This window comes from Dendropsophus ebraccatus, chromosome 9 (genome assembly GCF_027789765.1).
Source record: "Dendropsophus ebraccatus isolate aDenEbr1 chromosome 9, aDenEbr1.pat, whole genome shotgun sequence".
Taxonomy (NCBI): Eukaryota; Metazoa; Chordata; class Amphibia; order Anura; family Hylidae; genus Dendropsophus; species Dendropsophus ebraccatus.
This window is the reverse complement of record NC_091462.1, coordinates 114,851,727-114,861,361: the sequence shown is the minus strand read 5'-3', so window position 1 is coordinate 114,861,361 and position 9,635 is coordinate 114,851,727. Positions and strand designations below refer to the sequence as shown.

At 50.4% G+C, this 9,635-nt stretch overlaps 1 pseudogene; it reads right to left on the bottom strand.

Annotated features, from left to right (window-relative positions):
* Positions 1–214: 214 nt before the first annotated feature.
* LOC138801616 (branched-chain alpha-ketoacid dehydrogenase kinase-like) lies at positions 215–9,167 on the bottom strand (annotated as a pseudogene).
* Between the last annotated feature and the right edge of the window lie 468 nt (positions 9,168–9,635).

Here is a 9,635-nt window from a genome sequence, read left to right as displayed (position 1 = left end):
GTATATAGGAGCAGTATTATAGTAGTTATATTCCTGTATATTGGAGCAGTATTATAGTAGTTATATCCCTGTATATAGGAGCAGTATTATAGTAGTTAAATTCCTGTACTTAGAAGGGCTTTCCAACATGCCCAGATTTGCCATACAGAACACAGCACATAGTACCTCCACCCTCTAGCAAATGAAGGACACGCAGACCAGTGAAGCACCCCGCTGTGGTTAGTTCTGTGCCTGAGTCAGCATTCATTTTTATTATTCCATGAAACAGAAAAAAAAAATCTTCCATTCAAAATTAAGTAATCTCCACACTTGTAATTACTGCTGGGGAGGGGGGAGGAGGAGCTGCAGAGGTTTTAAAATTTACAAATAAAAAAAAAACCAAAAACTGGCACTTTCTGTAGGATGACAGAACGTATCATCACTACAGACCAGCAGGTGCAGAGTCGCCTTCAGTATTATGCGGATGCTTAGAGGAGACACAGGCTTTCCTCCTATTCATACATGATTGTCGCAGGAGCTCCCAGCAAGCTATTCCTAAAGTCACGGCCTAGTAGACTCGACCTTAAGGCGCTAAAAGATCTTCAAAGCACCAAACGCGGTATTCGATCTTAAAGGGGTGGACCACTGGGCCCTGAGATACCCAGGAGAGGACCCAGATTCATTGCACAAGTTCTCAGATACCCAGAACCAAGATCCATACATACAGAACAGCCACGTGTCCATACAGAACACTCCGGTTAGATCCAAGGAGGGAGCACGATTTACACTGAACAACCAACGAAGACACAAGTGTCAACATGAACTTTGGATCACAAAAACCGTAACAAAAAATAACTCTGTATCACTAAATAGACTTTCAGATCTTCCCTCCTCCGGAACATGGTGGTGGTCGGGGGGAATCACAGAGGAAATGGTGACGGGTTACTGCGAGACAGGAAAACCTGGACAATCAGCATAATGAAGACGATAAGTGCTATACGTTATTCTATAGGATTCTCTACCACGTAACCGGACAGGTGGTGTCCACTGCAAAAGACCGCATCCAATGGTGGGGTGCAAGGAACCTCCGTAGACAAGAGGAATTGTTCATTTACTGCTTTTGTTTTGGTTCCAATGACCTGAAAGACCTTGTAAGTCGAAGCCTGAAAGAAACACGATGAGGTCTCCTCAGATAAAGCTCACAGAGGATCCATCATGGCGACGTCTGGGGAACACTGAAGATCCAAGAACAAAGGGTTAATCTCATGTTGATTCCACAGAACCCAAAATTGCCGATAGATTTTAGATTGGTTCTATCAACGTCTCAGACATCCAGGTCTAAATCTCAAGAGGTTGTGGTCCCATTATAGTCAAAAATCTTAAGACTGACCAAGAGTCTAGTCTTATAAGCAGAATCCAGAGAACTTGTCGTATATGACGCCATATACAATGCCACAGCTGTTGAAGGTTTTGCGGTGGTAGGCAGAGGTCAACAGCACCAGCTCCACAAACACAATAGTGAGGAGCGAAACGCAGGAAGACACAACAGAAGGAGGTTTTGGCCTAGGCGCTTCCTGAAGTCCAGAAGGTGGAAGGTCTTTTGTGACAAGAAGACTTATTCACAGTCCTCAAGGAGGATAGAAGAAGGAAAATCCCATTAGCCAGAGGAGAAGACAGCATTTTATAAGTTACCCAAATCTTCTATGATGAGGAGCTGGAGCAAGGCCCCGGTCCGCTGGGTCTCCATGCCCTTATATACGGAAGCTCTCCTCCTTCCCGTCAATGTGCTTGAGACGCAGGTAGACATCCGTTCCGATGCCCCTGTAGTGACTGAATGCAGAGGGAGCCACCCAAGTACTCTGCGTATGCACGGGAGGTGGGGAGACCAAAGCCAAACCTACAACACAGAAGAGGGGCAGCAGCACTGAGAACAGACCCACATGACACCTGGGAGGCAGAGCCCATACGCTAAAGGTCCTCATGAAATGTATACAGATGTGGGCTGCCCCCAGTGGCGGGTTTAGCTGTCATTATACAATGCATGGGACTAACAAAACCATGTTAGTGGAGATAGGGGGGGGGGTCAGATATAATAAGACTTCACTGCCCAACTACTTTGTTCTCAGAGGGCTAAGCTACCACAAGAACACTTCACATGTACAGAAAGCATGGGAGACAGAACTGTTGGCTGAATGATGAAAAGTGCCACCACTAATACACAATTTTACTTGCTTATCCTCATGCCCTGTGACACCACTCTGTGATCCCGTTCTCAGCTGCTGGTGACCTGCAGCTCTCCTAGCTGCAACGTGACGTATCTGACTGAGTGACTGCCCATTCAACCAATCAGTGACTGGGGCGGGACACCGTATCAGTCACTGACTGGCTGAGCAGGCAATTGCCGAGTATGTGACACCATAGAAGATGACAGCCGAAGGCGTGGAACAGGAGCGTCACTACGGAGGCACCAGGAGGGGTGACTGTACTTGCTCATTATTTTCTCTACCCCCTGCCCGCCTGCCATTTTTTTATTTTTTTGGGTTTCTTCTTTAAGATCCAGCACTGGATATCACAAATTGGGATACCCTACACCTCAGACTATGCATTATAATCTTCCACAAAGTATCAGACACAACATAGTAATCCTTCCTTTCCATGTATCTGGGGCCACATCATAAACAAGAATCCCCTCTAGCATTTGTTACCAGCACTGGCTGCTCTCTTTTATAAAGAGATTTCACCCTCTATCTCAAGTTACTTGGGAGAAAACACCCTCACACCCTCAGGATACTTGGACTGGATCCTATAGACAAGGTTATACTCTTCTGAAAGTTAGGGGAGGGGTGGGAGCCAGCAGAGAGGTGTGTAATCCCCTATGGTATGTTACTATTTATCTATAACCCACCAGGTCAGCATTTCAACCTAATGTAGCAGGCAGCGATGCGACACTCACCCATGCATGGGTCCAGACTGGCCGCTGTTCACCATGTCCCACCATATTTCCGAATATGGGGTTGATTCTGGGATCCTGAGTGCTGGTCTCTGCGGTGGTGAAGTGGTAATCCATAACTCTCTCTAGATGGTTGTGAGAAATGCCGCCACCTCGGTCAGAGATCCTGCGAGGAACGGACACACAGACTCAAGACTTTACAGGAAAAAAACAAAAACACTAAAATAAGAGAACTGACAACACGATCATCATCTCACCGGATTATCAGGTCGATGTCATTGTTGGCGATGGTGATGGAGATGTCCGGGACATTGTAGGGAGTATCAATGTGACTCTCCATGGTCGCCCTGGCAGTAAAGGGAAAACTACATCACAAAAATAGAAGAAACATTAAAAAAGGCAAGTACAGAAAAGCATACTGTACATACCGCATAGAGTTCTTCAGCAGCTCTGGGAGGATATAATCCAGGGGCATCGGGATGAATGGGAAGCGGGCAGCTACGTGGCCATTAATCCGCACCCGGGGGGCATTACCGTACTTATGTTCACAAAGGCGCCTGGAAAAAGGCAACAAAGCGGCTATAGTTATCAAGAAACTGCAAGCAGTTATGCAAGAGGGAAAGTAGAGAAACAATATATCTTACCGGGCAAAATCCACCCACTTCTCTATAATCTTCTTGGGTGACAGACGGGTGCAGATTATGCCGACGAAATCTGGCTGTGGAGAGTATAAAAGGAGTATGAACACATAAAACACAGCAAATCTCATCCTGTATTATACTCTAGAGCTGCACTCTTCTGCTGGTGTAGTCACTGTGTACATACATTACATTACTGATCCTGTACTGATCCTGAGTTACATCCTGTATTATACTCCAGAGCTGCACTCACTATTCTGCTGGTGAGGTCACTGTGTACATGTATTACTGATCCTGAGTTACATCCTGTATTATACTCCAGAGCTGCACTCACTATTCTGCTGGTGAGGTCACTGTGTATATGTATTACTGATCCTAAGTTACATCCTGTATTATACTCCAGAGCTGCACTCACTATTCTGCTGGTGAGGTCACTGTGTACATACATTACTGATCCTGAGTTACATCCTGTATTATACTCCAGAGCTGCACTCACTATTCTGCTGGTGGGGGTCACTGTGTACATACATTACTGATCCTGAGTTACATACTGTATTATACTCCAGAGCTGCACTCACTATTCTGCTGTATCCTGTATTATCTACCTGTACAGAATGTATACTTACCCGATCCTCGTGCAGGGACAGGTGATGGGTGGCCAGCATCCGTATGCCAAGTCGTGATGTCAATGTTTTATCCAGGAAGTATCGGATCACTTTCTCATCCTGCGGGGGTTACAGATCACGGGTCAGAGGTCAGGCAGTAATGTCCGCTGTCCTGTCCCCCCCCCCCCCCCCCCCCCCCCCCCCCCCTCACATTCTCCTGATCTGATCCCACCCACCATACTGCAGGGCACCTGATCCGTATACCCCTATTTAACCCCTACCTGTATATGCTTGCGGCACTCTCTCAGCCCCTCGGCCAGCTGGGTCACCACGTCCTTGTGGTCGTCGAGCAGCTGTCGGAGAAGCTTGCAGTATTGGCTCTCCACCTCGTGGTCTGTGATCTGTGCAGGAAACACACGGGATAAGGGTGATGCTGCCCAAGGCAGGTGAGCGGATGCCGCCGGTGGCAGCGTAACTTACCGGAGGATACTCGCTCAGCTTCTGGAAGGCACGGATATAAAGCTCATGCTGAAAGACAGATGGAGATACATGAGAAAGGTGCGGGGCAGGAGGAAGGGGGGGGGGGGGGGGGATATCCGAGGAGGGGTACATACCACATGGAGGATGGTGGGGTTACAGCCGATGATGAACGGGAGGCTGCGGAAACCTTTGATCCGGTGTGCGATGCGGACAGGGAGCTCTTTGTGCAGATATCTGGCACTTTTCTATAGAGGAGGGGGAGGCGGCAATTGCTACATCTGTATATATATGGTTACATCTGTATATAACACATCCAGCCCGCTACAAGGAGCAGAGACAATAGCTCTTACCAGAATGTGGCTGCCATCCTGAGACCGTCCCGAGTACAGCATGGTGGTGGGGGTGAGACGTACCGAGGGCTGGAGAGGAGAAACACAAGTCAGAGACAGCGCCCCTAGTGGCCATGTACGAGAATGCAGGATACTGGGCTGCAGGCTGAGATTATATATACAAGCCCTGTACTCAGATATAGATCTCTATATCCACCCTGTCCCTGCACATATATATATATATATAATATATATATATATATATATATATATATATATATATATATATATATATATACACACATATATATATACACACACATACACATGCTAGAGGCAGGTATGCATAGAACACTACACTTCCGGGTCTAGCATGGGTGGGGGGAAACACGGGGAAGGTGGCGATTCACTAACATAACATACATTACAAAGTTGTATAACTTTGTAATGTGTGTTATTTAGTGAATAATTGTTTAGTGCCGCACTACCCCTTTAATTTTGGGTTTGGTCCTGAGACATTGGGGTTGCAGGGCCGTTCTATGGCCTCCCTTCCCTGCATGTGCACGCTTTGCAGGGTTGGCGGTGTGGAGTTAGCGTAGGGACCCGTGTGAACCAGGGGACCTGCACGTTGGTACACGGGGCTATTATGGTTTGATCAAATATATACAGACACCCTGGTGTTGAATTTTGAAATAGGCCTAGCGGCACTAGTATCAGCCATAGATGGGATGTGCAGCCGTTCCTTTCTCTCCATGTCGTGTTTTACTCCTTTAATGACTGTCCACCATTAGAATCTATAATGCAGAACACTGAGGAGATCACACTGGTGCTCGGCCCTGTACCTTCTCCGCCGCCTGGTCGATGCTGGACTGGTTGTAGAAGGAGGTGACGGTCTTGGACCTCTCTCGGGCCAACTCCACGTGGTTGTGATCTGTGGCAGAGGTGGAGCGGGATCGCAGCAGTATGGAGGACATCCGAAGAGGGGGGTTCAGCGCCCCCCGCGCCACCAGCTCCAGCATGTTCTTCCGCAGCATCTTGAAGGTTCCTGCAAGAAAAGCCGCATAAGAGGAGGCAAAAAACGACACAAGAGCGAACGTGTCGGGGAAACTCACCTGAATCCTGAAGACTCTGCCGTCCGAGAGCAACTGCGATACTTCACAACCTGTGCGGAGAGAAGGAGGAGACAACGGGTGACTGACGGAAAACATTTCACTTATCCTGTCTTATCCTAGTTACAACCAAAGCTGCACCCACATTCTGCTGCTACTGACAACCCAATTCCAACCACCGGGGGGGAGCCGGCCCATTCCCGACCACCGGGGGGGAGCCGGCCCATTCCCGACCACCGGGGGGGAGCCGGCCCATTCCCGACCACAGGGGGGGAGCCGGCCCATTCCCGACCACAGGGGGGGAGCCGGCCCATTCCCGACCACAGGGGGGGAGCCGGCCCATTCCCGACCACCGGGGGGGAGCCGGACCATTCCCGACCACCGGGGGGGGGGAGCCGGCCCGTTCCCGACCACCGGGGGGAGGAGCCGGCCCATTCCCGACCACCGGGGGGGGGCTATGCTCTACCCACCATCAGGGAAGACATTAATAATGGATAACAACGTGACTGCACTGTGTAAGCGGGAACGTTGTGTGAATACAAAGTATAAAGACATTTACCTTAAATATCTGAGACAGCTCAGGTCACAGGAAGAAAGGACGCGGCAGCTTTATCCATCTACAGGAGAGACGGAGACGAGAGAGAAGAGTCAGGAGACAGGACGTATCGGGGGCCGGGGGAAGAGTCTGACATTATAATTGTCGCCCATAATGAATCACAAGGAGACGGTAACTAGAAGTAACAGCCGGAACCTCACAAGGTGCAAACCCGCTGAAAAGGAAACAGCCGTCAAACAAGGACGAAAACCTTACCAGATCCTAAAATGTGGCATTAAGGTCGCACCGCGAACAAGGATAAGGATGGACCCCCCAGCACTGTGTATACCTCAGAGACAATGTCCCCCCCCCAGCACTGTATACCTCAGAGACAATGCCCCCCCCCAGCACTGTGTATAACTCAGAGACAATGCCCCCCCCCAGCACTGTGTATACCTCAGAGACAATGTCCCCCCCCAGCACTGTGTATACCTCAGAGACAATGTCCCCCCCCAGCACTGTGTATACCTCAGAGACAATGTCCCCCCCCAGCACTGTGTATACCTCAGAGACAATGTCCCCCCCCAGCACTGTGTATACCTCAGAGACAATGTCCCCCCCCAGCACTGTGTATACCTCAGAGACAATGTCCCCCCCCAGCACTGTGTATACCTCAGAGACAATGTCCCCCCCCAGCACTGTGTATACCTCAGAGGACAATGTCCCCCCCCAGCACTGTGTATACCTCAGAGACAATGTCCCCCCCCAGCACTGTGTATACCTCAGAGACAATGTCCCCCCCCAGCACTGTGTATACCTCAGAGACAATGTCCCCCCCCAGCACTGTGTATACCTCAGAGACAATGTCCCCCCCCAGCACTGTGTATACCTCAGAGACAATGTCCCCCCCAGCACTGTGCATACCTCAGAGACAATGTCCCCCCCCAGCACTGTGTATACCTCAGAGACAATGTCCCCCCCCAGCACTGTGTATACCTCAGAGACAATGTCCCCCCCAGCACTGTGTATACCTCAGAGACAATGCCCCCCCCCAGCACTGTGTATACCTCAGAGACAATGTCCCCCCCAGCACTGTGCATACCTCAGAGACAATGTCCCCCCCCAGCACTGTGTATACCTCAGAGACAATGTCCCCCCCCAGCACTGTGTATACCTCAGAGACAATGTCTCCCCCCCCAGCACTGTGTATACCTCAGAGACAATGTCTCCCCCCCCAGCACTGTGTATACCTCAGAGACAATGCCCCCCCCAGCACTGTGTATACCTCAGAGACAATGCCCCCCCCAGCACTGTGTATACCTCAGAGACAATGTCCCCCCCCAGCACTGTGTATACCTCAGAGACAATGTCACCCCCCCAGCACTGTGTATACCTCAGAGACAATGTCCCCCCCCCCAGCACTGTGTATACCTCAGAGACAATGCCCCCCCCCAGCACTGTGTATACCTCAGAGACAATGTCCCCCCCCAGCACTGTGTATACCTCAGAGATAATGTCCCCCCCCAGCACTGTGTATACCTCAGAGACAATGTCCCCCCCCCAGCACTGTGTATACCTCAGAGACAATGCCCCCCCCAGCACTGTGTATACCTCAGAGACAATGTTAGACCTCCATGTTGTTGTTCTACCCCTATACACTACAGGAAGGCCGCTGCCCAGTAACAGCCGCTTGCTCATAATCACGCTGCTGTTTGCCTGCCAGGGTCACAGCTGCCACACGTCTGCCTGAGGGAGGGCGACAGATTGCTGAAGGTTACAGACTATTGTTACTGCACCAACCGGACCCGTTCCTGTCCTGGCAGTGGGGATCGTCGGGATCAGATACAAGCCCATGATTTGTGCCAAGATCAACAGGTTACATCTGCACCGGGTCCCCCAAGGTTTCCCGTACTCACCCCTCTGCTGTGGAACCCCATAAGACACCGGATGGCGCTGTAACACCTGCAAAAGAGAGGAGACAGTCAGGAAGGTGGCAGCACATGGACGGAGCGGCAGTCAAGGAGTTAACCACTGTATACAGGCAGCGTGTTATTACAGAGAGAGGAGACAGTCAGGGAGGTTGCAACACATGGCGGCAGGAGAGGGGTTAATCAACGTATACAGGCGGCATGTTATAGAGAGGAGACAGTCAGGAAGGTGGCAGCACATGGATGGAGCGGCTGCAGACGAAGGGTTAATCACCGTATACAGGCAGCGTGTTATTACAGAGAGAGGAGACAGTCAGGACAGAGCGGCAGGCAAGGGGTTAATCACCGTATACAGGCGGCGTGTTATTACAGAGAGAGGAGACAGTCAGGACAGAGCGGCTGCAGACGAAGGGTTAATCACCGTATACAGGCGGCGTGTTATTACAGAGAGAGGAGACAGTCAGGACAGAGCGGCAGGCAAGGGGATAATCACCGTATACAGGCGGCGTGTTATTACAGAGAGAGGAGACAGTCAGGACAGAGCGGCAGGCAAGGGGATAATCACCGTATACAGGCAGCGAGAGGAGCTCGGGGAATGAAGCTTCAGCATTACCCAGATCTGGAACATACCGTCCTGGGGTTACCTCAGCACAGGGGCGGTACAGGAGCCCAGGATAGAACAGCAGAGCCCGCCGGCGCCCCCCACCCCCCCTCCCCAGGATTACAACACACCGCAAGGGACTGTAGTAAACATCACTGACCCCAGCCAGGAAAGGGTTACACCCTGAGGAATGCTGGGTATGTATAAACTATAAGCTACATGGTGTCCAGGAACATATACAGCTCTGCTACTCCAGATACAGCTACATGGTGTCCAGGAACATATACAGCTCTGCTACTCCAGATACAGACACAGCTACATGTGATGTCCAGGAACATATACAGCTACATGGTGTCCAGGAACATATACAGCTCTGCTACTCCAGATACAGACACAGCTACATGTGATGTCCAGGAGCGTATACAGCTCTGCTACTCCAGATACAGACACAGACACATGGTGTCCAGGAACATATACAGCT